This window comes from Dermacentor andersoni, chromosome 1 (genome assembly GCF_023375885.2).
Source record: "Dermacentor andersoni chromosome 1, qqDerAnde1_hic_scaffold, whole genome shotgun sequence".
In the NCBI taxonomy this organism is placed as follows: domain Eukaryota; kingdom Metazoa; phylum Arthropoda; class Arachnida; order Ixodida; family Ixodidae; genus Dermacentor; species Dermacentor andersoni.
The window spans coordinates 362,921,958-362,943,736 of record NC_092814.1 but is presented as its reverse complement, the minus strand read 5'-3'; positions in this window follow the sequence as shown (position 1 = coordinate 362,943,736).

The following is a 21,779-nucleotide window of genomic DNA, read 5'->3' as shown; positions in this document are numbered from 1 at the left end:
TAGCTTCCGTTGACCATGCGCCACGGGTGACCTAGGCGCCAGAACGGAGGGAGAACACCGAGCTGAACCTAACCGAAATTTGCCGAATTTTCTGCCTGCCGCACGGCGCCTATACGCGGCAGTTCGCTCGGACCCTTCCTGCCCAAATCGCTCCTCCTCCAACGCCAACGTAGAACATATACTCTTCCGTTGACCCACAGCAGCCACAGCCCATCCGTTCCCTGCACAACTCCAAAGCCTACTCCTGTCTTTGCTATCACTATCCGTATCAAATGCCGCCGTCGAACGAGTATCCAGCCAGGTATCGCTCATTAAAACCGGCCTTCGAAATAGAATGTCGAAGGAGACATTGGTAGCGCTCCTCCACGTGAAGTTTGGCCTGGCCAGGAAGGGAGGCTGCTGCAAAGATTTTAAACCGGGCCAAGAAATTTGGTCCCGTTTCAGCTCTGACATTTTGTATGGACCAAGCAGTACCACTTCGCAATAAGCTCGTGATGCCTAATCATAGCATACTTTTCTGTGTCTATATATCGTACTAGACTTTGTACCAACGCCATCTATTGTGTTAGACTTAGTTTTGCAATTTCTTGTAGTTTTTCGTTTAGTGCATTGTGTCGTGTTAAGCGAAATTATAATGAGCTGTAAGTAAACATACTGAACGCCTGAATGCATGCCATTGCTTAGCGTGTTCGGTGCTATTTGTGTGTTGTTCTTTTCGTGATTTTTTGGTGCTCTTGGAAAAATAAAACAGTGCATTTGCAATGAAGACTGCATTTGCCTTATCACGAAATTGCCTGCATGTCTGCGTTTCTGCACTTCTTGCGCTTGTGCAGCATCTGTTTTCCGTGCCGCATGGCCTCCGTGATGTGCGCCGAGGTCATGCGTGGTCAAGCGTAGAAAATCTAATATGTAGGTATTCATGCGAAAATTGAATATGCTTAAGAAATGACTTAACAAAAAGACAAAGCTTTTTGGCTACTTTTGGGCTGCCCAAAAGTTTCGCTTTTGGCTACATTTGGGCTACTGCGGAGGCCACTTTGGCTACCTGTGGTTAGAGCGATCTGGCAACCCTGTTCAGCGTATCTGACTTTGAATAAACTACGACGCCATAGCACAGGCGTATTTTACAGGCGTAAAGCTTTTAATTTTCTCTGTCCTCTGAAGAGTGCATATTCTCACTTTTTATCAGTCAAACATGTAATTTCCTTTTCTGTTTCACCATCGAGAGCGACGTTTCAGGAGCTAAATAGGAGACAGTAACGGTACGCCAAAGTGCGCTAATTGTAAGGTAATAATATACTGACAAGTAGAATAAGGTAATCATGGTAATTGCATGCTAGAGTGCTAAACGCGCGCAACTCCTTCGATCGCTTGCAGACAGGAGAGTTTTCCAGCGCACCCCTATCTGTGGCAAATGCTACTTTGCCCACAGCTGGCGCTGAATCGCTGTAAGGAACCCTGTCTCGATGAGGCTACCGTGATGATACTTCCTTGATTTAAAGCCTGATAGCGGGAAGGTAATAAGTGCCGATGAGAGATAAAGGAGACAGACTTAAAACTGCTGCCGTCATGCGCCAAGATAAACCAGACTCGGGTTCGTCAGCGAGAACCTTGCTATTTTAGGCATACGAGCTCCTGCGGGGACAGCAAGTCTAGAAAATAATGGAGATTTATCGCTCGATATTTGTAACTTACGTAGGCGATAGTACAGATATTCATTTGTTTCTTGTGAATGGCACGTGCTGCTCGAAATCAGGTCATAGTTGGCGCTAGAATGCAGCCGTCGCTTCTATGGTTTGCGGCATGCTTCTTTACATAGGCGTTAATTGCATCCACGTTATGCTTGTAATTTTGAGTTAAGGGCAAATTCGAACCTAAACCAAAGGAAGTGTTTCGCTTTCAGCGCAGATGCATTGGCGAAACTCTTATTTAGGCGTACCTGGGCGCCACAGATAACAGGTCACAAAGAACTATTTCGTTGTATACAAAAACGGTAGTGGTAACACCCTTGTAGCGGTCCTTCTGTCAACACATCGTACACGAGTAGGATACTGAGAAGACGAATGGACGAATTTCCCGCGGACATACCCGATCATAAGCCGTTCTATGCGCATAGGAGTCTTGCAAACACCTGATGTCGCAAACGAAAATTCGGAACTTCAGTGAGCTGCAACGCCAAGACGTCGAAGCTGCTTCATCAGTGAAGAAGAGTAGGTTTTTCACACTTTCTTTCTTTTCGCGATTTTTTTTAACTGTTTCGTCGTTTTGTTTAAGGGAAGCTTTCTTTGCCAACCTCCCCATGGTTTTGTGCCGGTCTGTCGATCGGTGTCTCGTCTCATAGGACAAAGCAAACGGGCCTATGCAAGATATTGACCCACAAAATATTGCCAGTGTGCGCACCTGTGTTCTGCGCCACATAACAATGAACCACTACAAAAACTTGCACATCTAATTTCGGCTTGCAGGAGTCTCTAAAGCACGCTCGGTCCTTAATGGAAGACCGCATAATATTGAACAGCTCCCTTGGATTTCTCCAGTTTCTTATATCTGGCCGACATCCTTGGACACCTGGGTATGTGCCCTTGAACGGTACGGCTCACATATCACATAATTCTCACGGACAAATTAGTGCCAGTGAGCGCGCCTGTGTTCTGGTTAACAAGAAAGGTGCGTATAAACTGTCGGTAGTGGCGGGGAAGAAAACAGCAGCAAAACTGTGAATTACTTTACTTTTTATTCGGCGAACCTGCCTACAGGGAAAGAAATTCAACAAAAGCGGACACTCCCATAGAGCCCAGCGACCAAATTGACTGTAGCGCACCAAGCGGATGGGATTAAAACCCTTTCCGGTTTCGGTTTTGGCGCGCGCGTTTTGAACGTAAGATGGTACACGCCACGCCGATTGGCGTGGCATTTTTTTCTTTTCTTTTTTTCGCTTCTACTGCTGAACCGCGCTCGGCCTTGGCGCGGAATCATTTTATTATTTAGCAAAAATGATTGCGAACGATCTTTGCAAGCCTCAGTCGAAGCTTTGCCACGTGCAATTTCATAAAGTAAGCGCAAGACATCTTCTGAAATGATGAAATGTTTATTTTGCTCTATATAAGTGCTCGTTCTGGGCTTTTTGTGCATTCATATAAAGTTGTGGCACCAGGTAAGCAGCAGTAGTTGCCCTACGAAGCTCCGCCGGACAGCATCAGCTGAAAAAAGTAAATTATAAGCATGTATCATTTTGGTATATAGACCTGACAGGAATACTACGTGCACAGGCGAAACGTGTGTAAGCGGTGAATGGGCGGCACAAAAAACAAAGGCAATTCGTTGTTACATACATGGCGTAGAAAATAGCAGACTTCTTCTACACAATACCATAAAATATGCAGAAGAAAAATCTGATTTCCAAAGCATTGCCCTCTTCCCAGGCATTATTTCTTGCACTTTAAGAGCACAAATACACGGGCGACTGCGCGTTTCCCAAACAATTTGGCCTCAGCGGACACAACGGTACGCCAGTACACAGAGGTGGCCACAACGCAGGATCTCAGCCAGACCATGTTAGACGCTCGCAGAATGCCTTCTACTGGCACTCAAGACAAATGCGTGGGTGCAAAGCCTGTTTTCAGTCGTTCAAAAGACGGAATTTTAGACTTCTTGGTTTTTGAGCTCCTCGGCGTTATCTTTTGCGCGTTCTGCCGGCGCAAGCAACGCACTCCCGTGTTATCACTCTTGGCAATCACTCGTCCAGTTTTCGACAAGTGTGACTACCGAAAGAAGGTATATGTTGTTGCGGGGCCATAAAAAGCGTCACAAACTTGTCCCACTAAAATTCAGTGTACGCCAAATTAACTGCCTCACCAGAGCCGAGCTGCTTTTCGCTAACTGCGTCACAGCGCCCGGCGCGGCGAGCGTGCCTCAAAAGTATCCCAAAAAGTAGCGAAATTACAATAATATTGGGGGTCAGGGAAAGCGTCACGAATTTGTCTCAGTAAGATTCACTAGAGGCGAAATCGTCACCACGGTCGAGCTGCTTTTCGCTAACTGCGTCAAAAAGCCCGGTGCGGTGAGCGTGACTAAAATTACCGAAAGATGTTACAGTAATGTTAGGACTCATACAAAGCGTCGCAAACGTCTCCCAGAACAAGTCATTAACTCAAATTAACTGCGCCAGGACTGGCAAGCTGCCTTCCGCTAACTGCGTCACTGGTTTCTGTTTTGTGCCGTAAGCCTAAATTTGCTTGAAATACGTCGCGGACTGTCAAACAAAATTTCTCACCTTGCCGCAGCCGAACAGTACAGTGGTGGCGTGTCAACGTGCATAATCAACGCAAGAAAACGCCAGGAGCCCAACAAACGGGCTACATCCAAAAGGGACGGGTCGTCGAACAAGCGAATTTCACATGCACAACCGGCCTAGCTTGTTTCGGTGGCTTGTCTGGAGCATGACGTAAGCATCTGGCGCGTCTGGCGTGCCGTTAGCTTGTCGCTAAGTAAAGCAAGCAAAATAAGTCGCAAAGTTCATTTAAACGCAGAACTTTTTACTTTTAGCGGGAACGAATAAAAAAATTTAACGTCTGCAAATTCATTTCGCATTCTTTTTTTTTTTCGATGCTCGCGTCAGCGAACGGATGACTAGGCGTGATGCGATTCCTGATGCCAGTTTTCGCCGAGTGCCTCCTCTGGTTGAAGTTTTCTATGATGTGCCCACAAAGGTTACACTCAAAGCACAACGATAGCGGAGACCGCGTTCGGCGATCGTCGGAATCTGATCTGTGGGTCAAATGCGTCGGCTAAGGCGAAAGCCTTTCTAGGCTCATGGTGAGGTTTGTGTCAACAGACCTGACCACCGGAGTGTCCGCCGAAGCGTCATCACGCCATATGAGGACAGATTAAAGAATGAAAAATGATTGACAGTGGCAGTGATAGTGAATGATAACTTTATAATACAGATTGATAGAGGTTAAAGTTGACTAGTAATAACTAATAGAATGACTTATAATGACTACGAAATGACGAATATGTCTAACGACGGCTTGTAATGGCCACAATTGATTACAAGTGACTAAAAATGCTTACTAGTGAGCAGTAATGACTAATAATGACTGAAATGACTTGTAATGACCCTCGTAATGTAATACCCTCGTGATGAGGGCCTTTGGGGGTATTTTTGAATAAATGAATAAATGACTCTGAAATGACCAATATGTCTAACGACGAATTCTAACGACTACCTTTGATTACAAATGACTAAAAAGTGCTTAGTAATGACCAGTAATGACTAATAATGACTGGAATGACTTGTAATGACTCCTAATGACTATGATATGACCAACATGTCTAACGACGGCTTGTTATGACCAAAAATGACTAAACATGCTTAGTAGAGATCAGAAATGGCTACGAAATGACCAATATGTCTAACGACAACTTGTAACGACTACAATTCATTAGAAATGACTAAAAATGCTTAGTAATATCCAGTTATCACTAATAATGAATAAAATGATTTGCAATGACTCCTGATCACAACGAAACGAGCAATATGTCTAACGACGAATTGTAACGACCACAATTAATTACAAATTACTAAAAATGCTTAGTAGTGAGCAGTAATGACTAAAAGAAAGAAGAGAAAGAGAAGATGCAACGAAAAAGAGGCGAATGATAAGAGGAGGAGGAGTAGGCTTTTGCCGTTCACCTCTTAAGAGACATCTTAAGAGACCTTGTAATTTTTATGTATCAATCGTCGAAATTTCCAGCGTAATCGACGCTGGAACCCCCATGTGCCTTCCAGAAACTACTACACACTTCGTGTCGCGCATGCGATCAAATTACACAACGATAACATTCGAGTAAATTCGAAATTATGCAGGCGCGTCTTGTGCAGAGCGATAACGCTTAACATTCGTTAGCCAGTGAAAAGCGGTCAGCGGATGAGTATAAACAAGTACACGTGTCACTGCCCCCCTCTGAAGAAGCATCGTCCCGATGCTACAAAGGCAACAGGAGAGTGAAAAACGAAAGCACACTTAGTAAAGAAAAAGTAAGAAACAAACAAACAAAATCCCGAGTTCGTCAGCGGGCGTAGAAAGGCTTAAGGAACACTAAAGGCAAATGTTAAGTCAATTAAGCTAAAGCGGCGAACAGAGCCTTAGTAATCGAGAAAATGACATGGATGCAGGCCACGATTAGAGACCACCCAGGGACATTCAAGTACTTGCCCGATGACGAAGGCACTCCTAGTTTAAATTATGTCACTAGTGCTCAACCACTCGTTATAAAAACATCATTTTATTGCACTATAGGACGAAATAAAATGCTACTTAATTGTCCAGCTATATTTTACTTTTAGAAAAAAACTGACTGATATCGACTGATTGACAAAGAACCCTTGACAACGACGCAGGCGGTCGAAAGGTTTCGTTTTTGCTCGATTCCGTTCCGCCCGCGCTTTCACGTTTCAGTAGCTTCGTTATCGCTTAGTGCTGCGCTGGTTTTGGTGATTCGCGAAACTCGCACAAACTGCAAGTAGCCGAGCATTCTACTTCCATGTCATGTCGCGGGATGACCGAACGGTCCATGCCACTTGATCAAAAGGAACTGCAGCGGCAAATCCACCGCTCTCTCGTGGCTCGGTTTCTCCATGGCCAGGCGTTTGCGTTCTGTGCAAATATGTGCAAAAAAAAACGTACCACCGTCTTTCGGGCGCCGTTTTACTCACCTACGACAGCAAAGGGCGGTGATGGCGTATGCAACGGCACCACTCCCCGGTTGGGTGGCAGGAGATTTAAATTGCGATAAAGGTATTCGAACCCTTCAGATGCAGTTTTCTGGTCAACTAAGTCTTGACCTAAAACAAGCGTTTCTAGGTTTCTGGAATGGTATTTAAACAGCCCACATCGAGTTCGTATTTGTTTTTACTGTACCTTAAGGCGGGCTACATGAACGACATGAGGTTGTGTAAGGCGCCGCTTTGATTGCGTAACGCCGTCTGGCACGACCTGATCGTACAGTGCGCCAATTCGTCAAGTGACCTTGTAGGGTCCGAAGAAGTGACGCAACAGTTTCTCACTGAGTCCTCGTCGGCGTATCGGGGTCCAAAGCCAAACAGGGTCGCCGGGCTGCTACTCGACATAGCGTCGTCAAAGATTGTAGTGCCGGCTCTCGGTCCTCTCCTGGTTCTTTATGTGCAGACCGGTGAGCTGAGGTTTCTTCGGCACGCTCGATATAAGCGGCGACGTTTCAGTCCTCTTCGTCAGTGACGTGCGGCAGCATGGCGTCGAGGGTCGTCGTCGGGCTGCTGCCCTAAACCAACTCGAACGGCGAGATCGGCGTTGTTTCTTGCGGCGCCTTGTTGTAAGCGAAGGTTACGTGCGGCAGGACGCCAACCCCCGTCTTGTGTTCCAGGTCGACGTGCATTACTAGCATGTCGGCGAGTGTTGTTCAGCCGCTCCGTAAGAGCATTTGTCTGCGGGTGGTAGGCAGTTGTCCTCCTGTGACTTGTCTGGCTGTATTGCAGAATGGCTTGGGTGAGCTCTGCAGTAACAGCTGTTACTCTGTCAGTAATGACTTCTGGTGCACTACGTCGCAGTAGGATGTTATCGACGAAGAATTTCGCCACTTCCGCTGCACTACCTATGGGCAGGGCTTTCGAGTCGGCATAGCGGGTAAGGTATTCGGTGGCCACGATGATGTACTTGTTTCCAAATGTTGACGTCGGAAAGAGTCCCAACAAATCCATCCTGATCTGTTGAAAAGGTCGGCAAGGAGGCTCAATAGGGTGCAATAATCCCCCTAGCCTTCCCGGCGATGTATTGCATCGCTGGCAGTCTCGACATGTCTTGACGTAGCGGGCCACGTCGGCGATCAGCCGCGGCCAGCAGTACTTCTCTTATATTCTTACGAGCGTACGGGAAAACCCAAGGTGCCCGGCTGTGTGATCGTCGAGCAGGGCGTGCAGGACTTCTGGCCGGAGTGCTGCGGGCACATAGAGAAGGTAGTTTGCGCAAACTGGGGCGAACTTATTTTTACAGCGAAGCTGTATACTTCTACCGCCCAAAGAAATTATCGTGTCGTGGTAAGCAAAAAACTTCCCATATGCGGGCCGATCCCGGAGATAGTGCAATGCCGGGCCGACACGCGGCGGAGGTGAAGCAGGCGTTAAGCACTCCCCATACGTGGGCCGAACCCGAAAATAGTGCAATACCGGCCCGACCCGCGGCGGAGGTGAAATGGCTTTAAGCACTCCCCATACGTGGGCCGATCCCAAATATAGTGCAATGCCGGGCATACCCGCGGCGAAGGTGCAGCAGGCGTTAAGCACTCCCCATACGTGGGCCGAAACCGAAGATAGTGCAATGCCGGGCGGACCCGCGGCGGGGGTGAAATGGCTTTAAGCACTCCCCATACGTGGGCCGATCCCAAATATAGTGCAATGCCGGGCATACCCGCGGCGGAGGTGAAGCAGGCGTTAAGCACTCCCCATACGTGGGCCGAAACCGAAGATAGTGCAATGCCGGGCGGACCCGCGGCGGAGGTGAAATGGCTTTAAGCACTCCCCATACGTGGGCCGATCCCAAATATAGTGCAATGCCGGGCATACCCGCGGCGGAGGTGCAGCAGGCGTTAAGCACTCCCCATACGTGGGCCGAAACCGAAGATAGTGCAATACCGGCCCGACCCGCGGCGGAGGTGAAATGGCTTTAAGCACTCCCCATACGTGGGCCGATCCCAAATATAGTGCAATGCCAGGCATACCCGCGGCGGAGGTGCAGCAGGCGTTAAGCACTCCCCATACGTGGGCCGAAACCGAAGATAGTGCAATGCCGGGCGGACCCGCGGCGCGGGTGAAGCAGGCGTTAAGCAGTCTCCATACGTGGGCCGATCCCGAAGGTGGTGGAATGCCGGGCCGACCCGTGGCGGAGGTGCAGTTCGCCATTAAGGGGCCCACATACACAGCTTCGCTTGTCATCCTTCTTCACAGAGTGGAAGGGCAGTGAGTTTTTTTACGAGGGCATCGTTGCGCAAGCAAAACGAAGACAAGCCACGCCGAAATACTGTAGGGACAGCGTCGGTCTGGCCTTCTAGGCACCCCACAAGGCTTAGTAAAACGAACTCAGTCCACGCCGAAATACCGTAGGGACAACGTAGGTCTTTCCTTCTAGGTGCCCCACAAGGCTTCGTAACTCCGCGTCTGCTCGTTGCTGTTTGGCGAAGCCGTCTGCAGTTATTCTTCCTATGAAGAAGTCATCGTCCAATTCGCGTTGCGGTGGCGGGTCAATAGGGGCGCGCGACAGGCAGTCGGTGTCAGTATGCTTCGTCCCAGACTTATACACCACGGTGATGTCGAATACCTGGAGTCTTACGCACCATCGTGCTAGGCGACATAAAAGATCCTTTAAGTTTGCTAGCCAGCACAAGGCGTGGTGGTCGCTTACCACTTGCCAAGTGCCTGCCGTATATGTACGGCGAAAAATTTTGCCGTAGCCCTAATGATAACAAGGCACCCTTTCTCCGTAGTAGAATAATTCGCTTCCGCTTTTGACAGTGACCGGCCAGCGCAAGCTATTACGCTTTCAACTCGGTCCGTCCTTTGAACTAGCACGGCACCGGGGCCTACGCTACTTGTATCAAACACGAGAGGGCTTCGAAGCAAAAGTGAGGTGTTCCTCGCGAATTGTGTGAGCATGATATTATATGGCTGACGGAAACGTTGCTAAACACATCATGTACAGGCGCCGACAAAAGTGGTATACTCCACGCAGCGGGAGCAGGAGCCGGAGCAGCGGCACACTGCATCGCGACGCCATCTACATTGGCACGAGTCAAGCGACATGCCTGCAGATAATACAGGGCACCCATCGGCTGTCTCGATCCCAGATGCTGCCTGTAGATAGCGTTGCGATGCAGTTTGCCGTTGCTCCGGCTCCCGCTGCGTGGAGTATACCACTTTTGTCGGCGCCTGTAGAAGTGCCTCTTCTTTCTCAGATGAGTATGCTGTTTTCAGTGCCGACAAAATTTACTTTCACCAGATTAAATACGGTGGCGCAGTTATGATAACGTGCCGTTCTCTCTTAGGTTCATTTAGAAGGCAAGACCTGGAGACGTACGAGGAATGTGGTGGTTGAAAATTCCAACACGTGACAAATCACGCTGTCTCGTTGACTGCTATTACTTTCTGCCTAATTTCTGCCTAACGGTTTCACGAATTGTTTTTCATATTCGGAATAAAATTAATTTTTCAAAGTACAAGGCACACATTTACGGAGACCTTAATCTTCCTAAAGTTGAATGGGCCCCTGGTTTGGTCAACAGTAATTGCACAGCCGTACAAGAAAAACCCGGATGTCTGATTGTTTTTATTGAATTTCATGGGTTACGTCAATATAACACAATGGACTACGTTGGAAACATTTTAGGTCTAATTATATCTAACGTGTCTGTTTCCGAGGTTCAAGCGGTGCGCGATCCTCTTGTTCTTGTATATAAGTGTCATTGCCCGTTTACTGTTATTCTTTTTGTCTTTTCGTCCAGCGCGTGAACTCAAACCACAAAAATTTAGGTACGCTGACGGTGATTACTAGGTACACTGAGCTTCACAACTATGCTTGGTCTCGATTTGAGATAAGGAATCGTGACTCATGCGCTGAGCTTCTAACATCAAATGTATAAGGATTAACATATATATATATATATATATATATATATATATATATATATATATATATATATATATATATATATATATATATATATATATATATAGATCACGATGTCACCCGAGGAAGTCTGATTCCCTTGCTGGTTTTCTTGCGATTTGAAACACTAATTCCAGAAGAAACAGCCATATCAGAAACGGTACCTAAAATCTGAAAATGATCATGGGTAGAAAAGACATTCTTCATGTAGATAAATTGTGAAAAAAAACCTTATTTTACGCGATGAAGCTGAACACGATGCACTTCTTGAAGAGAACTGCAAGAAAGAACCGAACTCTTTTTGGGCTTTTGTGTGGAAGCAAAGTAAAGATAAGGTCGGTGCTTCTGCGCTGAAGATGCGCGGCACTATTTGTTTCAAACCGCACGATGTATTCCAATCTTTCGCTGGCCACTTTAGCTCTTGCTTTGTCCGCCCTGACAGCACAGCAGCTGTTATCACCTTTGATGACATCAGTTACTGCTTAGTATATGAAAGTGTCGATGAACATGAGGTTTTATCGGCGATTCAGAAGCTCAAGCCAAAACTTACAACATTTCTAGTCCTGCTTTGACGTATTCGCTTAACGTATCTTTGTGCACTTGTGTCTTTTCTCGCCGTTGGAAGCTGTCAGTAGTTCCTATATTTAAATCCGGCAATGCTTGTGATGTGAATAACTTTCGACCATTGTGGCTTATTTGTTGTCCTGCAAAAGCTTTTACAACGGTAATGTATGAACGCACGAGTTCATATTTCAAACAAAAGATCTCGTCTTTGCAACACGGTTTAAAAGGACGATTCGTTGAATCAAATTTATGCGCCTTTCTTAGATACAGTGCGCCTGGGCCTCACAGGTTTAATCACGGTCAGGCAGAGACGATCTACTTTGACATGACTAAGGCTTTCGACACGGTTTTCCATGAGGTACTTCCTGATGACGATTGAAAAATACCGACTCTGCCCCATGTACTGCAAATGGCTCCAAAGATACCTTGGCAGCTGCCGTAATCTGGTCAGATTTTCTGGCTGTGTGTCTGACGAATTTGTATCATAATTGGGAGTGCCTCAAGGCTCCAACCTTGGGCTGTTGTTGTTTCCAGTTTTTATCAGTGATTTGCCGCTACATGTCATGAACTCGAGGGTTTTGTTCTTTGTAGACGATTTAAAATTATTCTGTAAGACTGAGAACTTAGAGGACTGCCGCGGTTCGCAAGCTGACATCGGCAACATCGAGAAATGGTGCTTGATGAATAGGCTTATATTGAACATTAAGAAAACTTCTGTCTCTTACTAGAAAACACGAATTCAAACACGAACAAGCAATCGAATTGACTTGGATCTGTGACAGTTTCTTTTATTTTTGAGTTCATTTGAATTCAATTGAATTCATTTCTTTTAATTCACTTGGATCTTCGGCAGTTTCTCTCGTACAATTCACCTTATGGTCTCCTGCAGATCACTGGAGCAGAGTTCTTGAAGGTCTGCGCTGTCTGGCGTCGAGCGGCGATTGTATTTTCTTATACGCATTTCTAACGTCTTCTCAAGTGTCGTAGCCTTCGTCAGAAGTTCTGTTACGGTCTTGGGTGGGTTGCGCATAAGTCCGGCAAAGAGTTCTTGCTTTACCCCACGCATGAGGAACCGAATTTTCCTCTCCTCAGGCATGTCCGGGTCGGCGTGGTGGAACACGCGCGTCATCTCCTCGGTGAAGATCGCTATGTTCTCTTTAGGCAACCGCACGCAGGTCTCCAGCAGAGCTTGAGCTCGCTCATTGCGCAGGACGCTCGTGCAGATCTGCAGGAAGCCGTTGCGGAACAGGTCCTATGTCGTGAGAGTCGCTTCCTGGTTCTCAAAGCGCGTCCTGTCGGCGTCTTCTAAAGCGAAGTACGCATGCCGCAGCTTGTCGTCGGAATTCCAGTTATTGAATGCAGCGACCCTTTCGTATATTTCAAGCCAGTTTTTCGGTTCTTCAAAGGATGATCTGCGGAAGTTCGGTGGCTCTCTGGGCTGTTACAGCAAGATAATGGATGCTGGGGCTGCCATTGGTGTCGTTGAGTTGGCCACGATCTTCCTGGCCGTCTGAGGTAGAAATCCGTGCTCCGGGGTCAGGCTTTATTGCCTGCGGTTTGCTCGATTGCCCGTGGAGAAGTAGGTGTGTTCTTGGGGTTCCGGGCTTGGATCGCGGCTTTACGGGGGCGTCCGGTACATGAACGCACAAGCACCTCCACCACATGTTACGTGGTAGTGACGGGAAGTACACAGCAGCAAAGCTATGAATAACTTAAATTTTTATTGAACAAACATGTGCCAACAAAAGAAAGTTACACTCAAAGCACAACGATAGCGGAGAACACAGTCTTCGATCGTCGGAATCTGACCTGCGGGTCAAATGCGTCGGCTATTATGTATCAGTCGTCGAAAGTTGGAGCGTATTCGCTGGCGCCCACATGCCTACCAGAAACTAGGTTATACAAGGTTTATGCAAGGTTCCTTCCAGGTTCCTTCCAGGTTATACAAGGTTCGGCAGGAGCATACGCAACAGATAGAACCAAAAATAACATTCGAGCAAATTAGAAATTATGCAGGCACCTCTTGCGCAGAGCGATAACGTTTAACATTAGTTACCCGATGAAAAGCGGTCACCGGATGAAGATAAACAAGCACACGTCTCACTATGCATCTGTAATTCGCACGGACATCTAATAAATTATCTCAGTATTTAATCGCTTCTTTCATGGTATTAACTATACGGTATATCTAGCCTACTCCATTCAGTGGCCATTGGGTACGTGCAGTGGGTGTGCCCCTATGAACAGTAACTTCTCTGGAATAGCCACATGTATTTAATATGCATCGTAATCATCTTTGCAGACACTTCTCACCATCCCTCTAATATTGCGATAGCAATTATATGGACACTCCAGGCGCATTTTTTCCGTCAGCGTCGCCGTGATGTTCCGTCTAAAATCCAAGGCCGATAACATCATCGCCGTGCGACGTGTGCTATCTGTGCGAGTGCAAGCGTGTGAGGCTGAGTAGACGATGATGCCTCAATATCGCGCGCGCAAGGGCAGAAAGCCGGGAGCAAGCGTGCCGTCTTTCACCGCGCGCAAGGCACCAAGCCGAGGGGATGGAGGGGGGGGGCGTTCTACCGAGGGGGATAGAGTGCGCCGAGTGCTGATAGCTTCTTGTGTGGTGTGTTCTCGCCACTTAGTTCACGTTGAAACGAGAGGCAGCACGAAAGTCAATCCACTCGCTGCTGCTGCCGCACTTTCTGACTCCAGTGTTTTGACAGCGGGTGTGAGCGTTCATCGAGTGAGATGTGTTGATGTATTCTTGTGCCCGCGTGAGACCATGCTTGTTAATTTAGTTAGTAATCAAATGTTTACAAGTTTATACGGCCGATAAAAATACTGTCCTTCGTACAGCTGTCTACTAATTTGCTGTCGCAATCGATACTTCGCCTATCGGGTGAGACTGCGACTTTTTTTCGGCAAGCATCGCACGTGGCCTTAGTCCACATAACATTGCTGCGTTGACGTCTCACGCTATGTACATACCTGACTTGGTGGTTGCGTTTCGGCATAATTTGCAAACGGTATAGCGGCTGAGTACAAGTTGCATAGAATTAAAATAAACACACCGTATGTATCTCATTTAGTTGTATATCCATGATCCAAACACTTAAAGAAAGCTTGGCATCATACAGTGTGACAACACGTGCTTAAGATCTACATGATCTACATGGTTTAAGGTTTTAGCTTTCAACAAATGGGAGTAATGAGAACCTAGACTTTGACTCGATTTTTTTCAAAGTTCCCCCTTATTCGGTTGAAGTGAGTTTTAGTATTTGCCTGCTTTTTTTCTCTCCATCTCTGTCTCTAACCCTCTTACGAAGAAACTGCCGTGCGAACCACAAGACCACTGCTGGAGACGGCTTCAACAAGCGCCACAGGCCTGGATTCATAACCCGTCGCCACAGACAGCATCCGCGCACCGTTTACCGCCGCCATATGTGGCCAGCATAGCAAGTGCCTACCTGACCTGTTATCGAAACAAGAGGGTATCTGCTGGTATGGCCACTCGCTAACACACTACGCCCACCAGCGTCAACTCCCAAATGGTCGACCACAACGAAAGCTCCTTTAGTAAGGTCATGTTGCGGGAGTTTTGAGGATACGCTTGCTTTCCTCATGGACACTCTGTGCTAAGGAGACGTGAAATGCTTCTCACCGAAGCTCAAGATGTATGTGAGCCAAGAAAACGTAGGCTTTAGAATTTCAGTATAAGTGATACTGGAAAAGAAAAACAATTCAAGGCACATAATGTGTCCCCTTAGGTTGCTACCCATAGTTCAGTGCATGATACAAAAACTGCAAGCTTTATTTGCAAAATGCAGTAGTACTTATTTTTATAAGTAGTATTATAGCGCGTACATTGTTTTGCATTTTTGACTGTGCCCTTGTTTCACCAGATTCAATTTCTTGCTCGGCTCAAGACGCGAAAACCGTATGGTATTCGAAATTTCTTTTATAATGGGGCCGATTCTATGCGGAATAAGTTGTGTCTAACCAGATTGTCCACGTTAAGCGAGCATAGAGGTCAGCAAACTCACTCATGAGTCGACTCACTTTGGTGAGTCTGAGTCAGAGTGAGCCTGGCTGAATAGAATTTCAGTGAATCTGAGTGCGAGTTCACACATCCGAGTTGAATTTTGATGCATACCTGCGAGTCGGCCTAGTTGGAACAGATTCATCTTAAAACGTTTTGTGCGCAAACAAACAGGGACGAAGAATAGGGGCAACACAAGGACGAGCGCTTTCCTTGTGTTGCGCTCGTCCTTGTGTTGCCCCTATTCTTCGTCCCTGTTTGTTTGCGCACAAAAAGTTTTAAGATGAATTTTGATGAGTGTAAATCCGAGTGAGCACGGCTGAGTATATAATTATGGTGAGTCCGAGGGAGCTCAACTGCGTAGAATTAGGATGCGTCAGAGTTGGAGGGAGCCCGGCTGATTGACGAGTCTGAGTCCAACCAAGCCCTTAGGAAAAATATATTTGTGAGTCTGTGCGAGTTCCTCATTTTGCCGAACTAACGAATATCGCGGCGGTGGCGGCAACGCCATGTGGTGCGCAGTGTACATCGCACGAGTGCATTAAATGAAAAATAGAGCAATGGAATACGCGGCCATGGTTCGCGTTGCCGCCCCGCTCGCCGTAGCACCTGCACACCACCCAACCCCTCCCTCCCTATTGAAAGCGCGCCACCAGTTTTACGCTCGTCGTTATCGCAGCCCCGGAAACGCACGCTGGCGCCGCCAAGTCCAGACTCATGGCGCCGCACTCCGACGCCCCTTCCCAGTACCTCCAGTACCTCCTTTGCTTCGCGCTTCTCCACTATTCCCGGCTCCGTGGCACGGCTGGGGCCAGGCTTGCAAAGGAAGCGGAGGAAGGCTAGGTGTGAAAAGCGAAACATCCCGGCGCATTCGAGAAGTGTATGCTGTGTAATCTTTCCCTTAATGCTTGCCGCCAAGGTTAAACCATGGCTTCCCACATTGGCAGGTGCTGGCAGGTTTTGCTTTCGGCCGTCTCATTCGACACGCTCCCCAGCAAGAAAAGTAATCCGGCGCGCTCGCCCGGCTGCCCCAAGGTGGCGCTGTTAGCTGAGGGCTGAGAAAAAGAAGGCCGCACCTAGAATATTTTGGAACCAGATAAAATTATTAGGCAGGCAGTCAACAACAATACAACAACATATCCTAGACGAAGATGAAAACAGACTGGAAGGAGAAGCGGCAATAAATTACATCCGAAAGATAACAGCCGAATCTTTGTATTTGAAGAAAAAGGTTGTATTTGAAGAAAAAAAGAGCATGAAAGAGATTCAGGTGGAAAAGGAGCTGGTACTGACAAATTTCAACTGGAAGAAAGCCGAAGAGAAAATTCCTAAGCGCACAGCCACAGGGCTGCACGAGGTTCCCGTTAGGCTGATTAATGAACTAGGACCAAAAAGTAAGGAAGCTCATGTGAAAGCAGTGGAAAAACTTTAAAAGATAGACGAATACCAGATAGTTGGTGGCAAAGTAGAATGAATTTAATTTATAAAAGTAAGGGGGAGAAAGCTAGAATTCACTCGTATAGACCGTTGACCATTACATCGGTAATATACAGGGTAGCAATGCAGGCAATCAAATTAAAGCTGCAGGAATGGGCAGAGAATAATAGTATTTTGGGAGAACTTCAGAATGGCTTCAGAATAGGTAGGAGTTTGGATGATAACTTTTGTGTTCTTACTCAGTGTATTGAAATATCAAAAGAAGAAAGCAGACCATTATATGTGGCCTTTTTAGACCTTACAGGAGCCTATGACAACGTAGACCGCAACATTTTGTGGGATAATCTGGAAGGGGAAGGCCTAGGTGACGATTGTCTATAGATTTTGAGAGATATTTCCCTAGAAAATACCGTTTGCGTTGAATGGGAAAGGATGAGGAGCGAGGAGACAGTTGATGTCAACAAGGTACTGAGGCAGGGGTGCCCTTTATTCCCACTGCTGTTTATGATGTACATAGTGAGGATGGAGAGGGCGCTAGAAGGAAGTAATATCGGCTTTAATCTCTCATACAAACAGGCGGGTACAGTAGTAGAGCAGCAGCTTCCAAGTTTATATTATGCGGACGACATTGTGTTGCTAGCTAACAAGCAAGGTGATTTGCAACGTTTTTTAACAATTTAGGTTGCAACAATTTAGGTTTGAAATTTATTTTAGAAAATCAGGTGTTATAGTATGCAATGAAAACAGTGAACAGACAGTGGCAATACAGGGCCAGGAAATACCTCAGGTAGGAAAATATAAATACCTTGGTATATGGATAAACGAAGGCAACAGATATATGGAAACACAGGAAAAAAGAATAGTGAAGGAGAATAGCAATGCAGCCATAATGAAGCACAGACCGCTATGTGGATACAATAGGTACGAGGTGCTCCGGGGTATGTGGAAAGGCGTAATGGTTCCAGTACTTACGTATGGAAATGCGGTTGTTTGCTTTAAATCAGGGGTACAATCAGGACTCGATGGGAACCAAAGATCAGTGGGACGCCTCGCATTGGGCGCTCACGGGAAGACTACAAATGAAGCTGTGCAGGGAGATATGGGCTGGACCAGTTTTGAAGTGAGGGAACCTCGCAGTAAAATTGATTCTGAAGAACGACTGAGGAATATGGAAGAAAATAAATGGGCTGGGAGAGCGTTGAGGTATCTGTACAGGAAAAACATTGATTCACAGTGGAGGAAAAGAACTAGGAAGCTTACCAGAAAGTATGCGGCCTGTAGGGTGGGCAATACAGCAACAAAGAACGTCAAGCGGAAAGTCAGAGAGGCTGAAATAATCTCATGGGTGGCGGCAATAGAAAAGAAACCTGCGATGAGTAACTACTTAAGAGGAAAAAACGAAATCAGGAAAGAAACAATTTATAACTCAAAGGGAAGCTCATTACTTTTCGAAGCGAGATCGGGATGCCTTAGAACACGCACCTATAAAGCGAGATATAAGAAGGAAGAAGAAGCATGTGCTTGCTGCGGTAAAGCTAGGGAAGCGATGGAGCATGTTTTATTAGAATGTGAAGACGTCTGCCCAGCAGTCGATTTAGGCACCACTGGCCTCCTTGCCTTGCGTTCAGCGAGAGCAGTGGAAAAGTAAACATGTCCGCAATAGATATAAGTAAGAGGCGATTGGAAGATTGGTGGAAGAAAAGTAGGGAAACGACAAAAAACGGAGACGTACAAAAGCAAAGTACGCAATAGAGGATCAGGAAATTTGGTTGTGGGAGTTCATAGTGTTTTTTTTCTTTTTTAACCTAGGTAGGACATTAAGCAGTATAATAGCAAGAGCTTGGTGGCGCAACCCACCGCCCCGTTCCAAAGGGGACGCTCATAACATCCATCCATCCATCCATGTTAGTGTCCCTGTATATGCTCCCGCAGGGAGCAGTGTTGCGCATAGATCCACCGTTGTGTTCCAGCTCTGCAGTGAAGGAACTCGTCGAGCGCGCAGGAGGCAAATGCAGCGCGGTGTTCCATTAGCTTTCTTCTCTGTTGGTCGTGAGCTACATGCGGCAATTGTTCATAAGCGGTGAGCAAAATGACACTTTTTAATGGAGGCTACGCTCGAACGATTGGCGCAGCCGGAGGGGTGTCAACCGCCCGAAATTTTTAGTTTGTATGTACATATATACACGCAGATATACAAACACACGCTCGAACGTACATATAGGAGTAGGACCCCCCTCAATTCCTCGAAATGAAATCCTGACTGCGCAAATGGCTTGAACAGCTCAAAAATTCCCGTGCAAACGCGCATTACCTTGCAACAAAAAGCAGTGCAATGTTTTTCAGCATGCATATGAAGATTTCTCGCGGAAGCCGGAAGGCAAGAAATGTTTTAAAGGGTGTTTAAAGAAAACTTCGCACACGCGTGGTGGAAAATTATGTGAGCACATTTTGGCTGCCGAAACCGGACGAATAAGGATCGTGGCCAAGAGAACTATGGTTCCTGCAGTTAAGTCAGTGACTGTTAACCGCGACCGTCATTCATCACTTACCATCACTCACAGCTGCTGCACGTTTTCGATATATGCGGTACAGAGTAGACACGTAGATTTAAACGCATTTGAAATGTTCACATGCACACATTTTATGCAAGGCTTATTTTTACGATTCATACCGCAAACTTAACAGCTGCTTCGTAGCAGCAAATTTACAAGTGGAAAAAGATTCAAGATGCACCAGCTTCTACATCAAATTTATTTCGTACAAGGGAGTGGATGAGCAATGGCTGGTGGCAGCAGGGGATCAGTGCTGGTGCTTGGAGCCTTGGGGGGCAGAATTCAAAGCCATTGTAAAGAAAACAAGTTATTACGAGTAACAACAGGTCATTTTTATTGCACTAATCACATACTCGTGTGCTGGCAAACTCGCAAAGTAATGATTCACACATTGCAGACTGTAATATGACAACACATTTTTCTTTATCTCTTCATACTACTCATGTTAATTTACTATAACACAGCGCTTATTAAACGTACAAAAAATTTCACATTCCTCGCGTCGATTAAGGCTGATCGAACAAGCAACATATTGCGGGCCGTAACTGCTGAAGCTATCACAGCTGTCTCATCAGCGGGAGCGCACGATGTTTTCGCATACTACAAATTGATGTTTTCGCATACTACGATGTTTTCGCATACTACATTAATCGACCTAACATGAAAAATCAGAACGCCGGCAAAAAAATAAAAAATAGAGTAGTGAAAAGCTGGATGCAGCAGGCAAATTGTATCTGCTAGTATTTACTCTGTTTTGAACACACTGTTATAGAGCCGCATAGACAGAACAATTGTACAAGCTACACAGCGAATTGGGAGAGTTGGTAAGTTAACATTCATGGCGTATATGTGCAGCGCGACACAGACGTGTCGTCCATTCTTTGTCCCGCGTCTATGTCGCGCTGCACATATACTACAAAAATTGCACAAGTGAACAAGCTCTCATGCAAGGCGTGCGCATTTCAACGTGTACAGGAGTGTTACTCGAGATAAATGCTGCTTTAGTGTAAACAAGCCGAACTCGCCTCTGTAAACAAGGCGAACACACCTCGCATGTCCTGGTCCCTCTCGGAGCTGGCCGGTCTCGTCCGTCCGCACGGCACCGCGTAAAAGGTTGTGCCACCTTCCGTGAGATTTGTGCAGTTTGGTGCGCTGCACCCCGTCATACTGGAATACAAGTGTCAAAATGATGTGTTTCGCATCACTTCACCAATGTTATTAACTTAATATCGTCGAATACCGTACCTGCAACCCGGAGCCCATCAGTGCAACGCACGCTCGACGGTCCGCTGATTGAAATTTCGATGGCACTGACAGAAATGAGTCGGCGCCGCGCCCGTAAAGTTGGCTTCGCAGCAGCGCAGTTGAACGTTTGACGTCATTTTTGTACCACGTGATAGCGCTCGGCGAATACCAATGCGAGCGGCGCCGGAAACGTTATGCGCAACTCTGCTTCCTGCGGGAGCATATACAGGAACACTAAGGGCTGTTAGCACCCTCGTGGAATGCGTGCAACGTGGCTTGGAGGTAGCTGGAAAGAGCTTCACCTACCTTGAAGCGGCCACAAAAGCAGGAACGCAGGGGCCAATGCTACTCGTCAAGTCCGAATCACGCGGAAAACGAAGACAAAGAGAAGCAGGGAGAGGCCTCGCCAGTAAGGGGCAGTCGAATGTTGATAATCGCCGGTGGCTCAACCTGGCTAGGTGCTCAGAGGTAATTGTGGAGAGCGTTGAAAGCAATAAAAGAGTGCGGGTAGGGACATTTCCAGGGCGGACATTGGTATTCGTCATGGAGCGAGCGAAAGAAAAGCTCGCGGAAAATGCCCACGGACGCAAATTTGTCGTAGTAGCAGAGGGGCTAAATGACGTGTGATAAACAGAGAAGGGGCAGGACTAGCTCAGCGCTTAGCGAAGGGAGTAGACGACGTGCGCGACATGTCCCCTCAGCTGCAGGTCGTAGTGTGCACGGTGCGGGACGTGCCTGTACGGGACAGTCACGTACAAAGAGTCGTTGTGGCGGCTAATGAGGCTATATGCATACTGAGCCGAGACAAAGGTTTCCAGGTTGTAGAAGCAAACAGGGAAGTGAGAAGGTATGGGAGTTTTCAACGAGATGGCCCTGGACGAGAAGTGGGCTGGCGTCTTGCTGGTCACGGAGTTGCTTTTTTGGGGGGCCCACGGGCGTTCAGGAGGCCAGGGTAGGTAGTAATGAAGAAGAAGGCCCCCTAGGGGAACCTCAGAATAACATCGCCGTGAATACCAGAAAAAGGAGGAAAACAAGAAAGAGAGCTCGCCATGCAATAGGCTACAAAATAGGCAGAGCGACGGAAAAAAAGGTAGTGTGCAGATATTGAGGAACCCTTAATAGAGAACAAATAGGAGTGTATGCGGTTAATGAAACACATCTTAGTGACTCGGAAGAGCCGCCAGTGATTGAGAATTATGTGCGCGACGGGTGCAGCAGAACTAAATCGGAAAGAAAGGGAGGGGG